Source organism: Sardina pilchardus, chromosome 8 (genome assembly GCF_963854185.1).
Source record: "Sardina pilchardus chromosome 8, fSarPil1.1, whole genome shotgun sequence".
Classification (NCBI taxonomy): domain Eukaryota; kingdom Metazoa; phylum Chordata; class Actinopteri; order Clupeiformes; family Clupeidae; genus Sardina; species Sardina pilchardus.
The window spans coordinates 12,646,595-12,650,598 of NC_085001.1; positions in this window are offsets into that span (position 1 = coordinate 12,646,595).

The window sequence follows — 4,004 nt, forward strand, 5'->3', positions numbered from 1 at the left end:
GAGGCGCCCAACGTGATCCATAACTGACATGTTGAAATGACCTTACAATGCTCTATAATGCAGTACATAGCCTGTGGTAAATACTGCTAAGAATCATTGATTTGACGTGTTTCAGTAGGGTTAGAGCTGGTTAGTAAATGACCTACAAGGATGTTTTGGTAACACGTTATTCAAGTTGCTATGTAGTAATGTCATGTGGTGCTAAATGTTTCCAATGTAATTATAATGTGGGTCACCAGATACCACTGTTTTAGCCTTCTGGACGTGCCGTGGGCCTGATTTAATGAAACACTCGCGAGGGAAGCAACCTGCTTGATAACCCCAGTTAAGGCTGTTCTGTAAGTGATGTGTTTTGCCCACAAAGGTTGTTTTCTCAGTGATTTTGATTTTGACGGTAAATAGGCTTGGTTATTGATTTGCCGCGGTGTGAAATTGCCTATCTAGGGCACTAGAAATGTAACATCACCTCCTGTGTATATTTGAAGTGTTTTTATATGTCTTCGTAATCACAAACATATAAAATATTCTCCTCCACAACAAAAGAATTTTATGCATACTGTAGATTTTGGTGTCACAATGCATAAAGAGTTTTTTACTTTGCTTTGTTTACCCAGCAATACAAATGATGTAGTTGCAAACAGTTGTGACATACTGGCGTTTATCATAGCCGCAAGCTAGTAACATTGTAGAGGCATGTTGTAGATTGTTATGTTTAATGACTTTAACTGGGCAAATGTCTCTGAATATGTATCAATGCATGTATACAAATGCAGCTATTTCTACTGATAGAAGTACAGTTAGTTAATAGTGTTATGATAAATAGCCGCCCACACAGCATGTTTCACTATGGGTCTGTAAGGAATGAGCTCACATCTCCACCACAGATGTAACATGATGTAATACCATTGACACACAGATTCCCAGTGTGCACAGATACACACATTATCCCAGCACGCACTGACATACACAGATTGTCTCATGCATACACACACACGCACGCACACACACACACACACACACACACACACACACACACACACACACACACACACACACACACACACACACACACACACACACACACACACACACACACACACACACACACACACACACACACACACACACACAGGGTCCCTGTGCACTCGGGATGTGTCTGTTCTTGTCCTTGTCAGACTCAGGACATCATGTGCAGAAGAGCTGCTCCATTGGCAACTGTGGGTGGAATGTCAGGCCAGTCTGTCCCTCATATGGCGCTTTTGGACAGGTCCCATGAGGGAGAGAGAGAGTGATGGAGAGAGAGTGTGAGAGAGAGAGAGAGAGAGAGAGAGAGAGAGAGAGAAGAGAGAGGAGAGATGGGAGAGGGAGATGGCCCTTGTCCAGTGTTGCCCAGACCCATGTGGGTCTCTTGGGCTTGTGTCCGTCAGTCCATGGCTGTTTCTCCACAGCGGTCTCCTGGGGGTTCTGCCAGAGAGAGGGAGGGAGAGAAAGAGGGAGAGGACACACACACACACATTCACACACACATGAGGAAACCACTCTGAATGGCGGAGCTCCGGCAGCATGTGTGAGGATCTCTTTGGGAATGCTGTCCCTGAGGCGGAGCCAGCGTGCACCGCAGGGAGAGGGAGACGGAGAGAGAGAGGAGGGGAGAGGAGGAGAGGGGAGGGGAGGAGAGGGGAGGAGAGGGGAGGGGGGGTAAACGGAGAGAGAGAGGAGGGGAGGGGAGGGGTGCAACAAAGCTACAAGCCCACAGGATGCTGTCTCGGAGGAAAAGAAGTCTTTTCTTTCACTCGTTTTGTGTCTGAAGAGCAATCAATGCATGCCCGGTGGGTTGTGCTTTTCCGACGATGGGGGAGGATGGCGAGGATGTGGCACACACTGTGTTTGTGTGTGTGTGTGTGTGTGTGTGTGTGTGTGTGTGTGTGTCTGGAAGGCTGGGCTGTTGCGGTGGTGGTTAGGGGGGGCGGGTGGGGGGCTTGTGACTTTTATCTGCAGATGTCGTAGCAGAGGAAGACACCGGCCCACATCTCAACATCAGAGGCCTGCCATGCCTTTCTTCCTCCTGCTGTAATCTGGCCGTGGGTGTCTCTGATTGGAACACTGGACCCTCACTCCTCACCCACACATTGATCTATCTCTCCTTCTCTCCTTCTCTCTCTATCTCTCTCTTTCTCTCTCCCTCTCTTTCTCTACAGCATTTCACTTTTTTCGTCACTCTTCGTCATTTCCCCTATCATTTCTTACCCTTTCTCTTTTCTCTCTCTGTCTCTATCCTCTGCTTTCTAGCTCTTTCTCTCTCTCTCTCTCTCACACACTGTATCCTCTTCCAATCTCTTCCCTCCATCTTTCTCTCTCTCTCACACACATACTGTATCCTCTTCCATACTCTTCCCTCCATCTTTCTCTCTCCCTCACAATATCCTCTTCCATACTCTTCCCTCCATCTTTTTTTCACTCTCTCCTCCTCATAGTTTCTTCCCCCTTTCTTTCTTTCTCCTCAGTTTGCTTATCTACATCTCTGTGCTGCTGTGTGTGGGTGGTAGCTTAACACAAGGCTCCCTCTTTCTCTGTGTGTGTGTGTGTGTGTGTGTGTGTGTGCGTACTCTATGCATCAGGTCTGTCAGGAACCCAGGTTGCTCGGGATGAAAGCGCCGTTTCATTTTTCAAAAATAAACTTCTTTGGACACGAACGGGAAGACGCTCTCCGTTTGATCGATACAGCATCCCAAGCTGCCTTTGATTTGGGAAGTTTAATCAATGTGCGCGTACAAGTACCCAGCCCCCCCCCCCTCCCCCCGTTTACAAACACACACACACACACACACACACACACACACACTCAAACACACAAACACACACCACCCCCACCCTGCCTTGTGCCTTCCAAGCTCATGAAAAGTTACTCCTCTCTCAAAAGGAGCACAGTATGTTTTTGGGTGTCATTATTTTTATCCATTTGACAGAGCGGTGAGAAGTCAATCAATGTGCATCCACAGTTTTGCAATATTGTGCTCTGTAAAAAATAGATGCATCTTGGCCTACATTCACTCTCTCTATGGAGAACAGCCACTTAGACGGCACAGTTCAGTGATGTCGCGTAATGCCACGCTCGGTAGAGGTGGACCTCCAAAGGTCAGCTGGCACGTGACGCTCCACAATTAAAAGCAGTGTCCCATCGTTGACCATGTGATTAAATGTAGCATGACTAATCCAAATTACCTCGACTACAATATTGCTCGGCTCTTTTCATTGGATTATATAGTGTGTGTATATATTTATATATATATATATATATAGTATATATATACACAGTTACACACACACACACACACACACACACACGTACACACAAATATATATTTATATACTGTAAGATAGCCTATGTAACATTCATCTGTCGGTCGATCTTTGAGTCTTTGTGCATCTGATTCTTTTGGTCTCGCTCTTACTGACAGGTCTGTTTACATCAGAAAAGCGCTCTCATTATGGCCTATTAGGGAAGCTGACGGTCTGGTGGCCTAATTAATGAGGTTTTGTCAGGGGGCCTTAAAAGACGAGGCCCCCTCGCCGCTGAAAGCCTCTGAGTGTTTGAGTGAATGGAGAGAGAGAGAGAGAGAGAGAGGAGCAGGGGAATGGATATTGAGTGTGAGTAACCCTCAATGGCCTGTCTTGGCATTTTAATTTAGCCCCCTTTGATGGATGCCCTCCTCTATGCACTGTACTATGACTGCGCCGAGGCGCGCCATTCATCACGTGAGATTAGCCAGAGCTGGACACACAGGAGGGGTCTGCTGGAGAGGGACACAGGTGATTCAGGTCTAGTGGAAGAGGACTAGTTACCCCCCCCCCCCTCACACACACACACACACACACACACACTCCCACTCCCAGACATATTTAGTTGTCAAGGGAATATTGAGTAGAATCTCTCAGATATATGTGATTGAATCCCCAACAGTATATGTTGTAGTCAATAGATGGAACATGTGAGATGATTGATT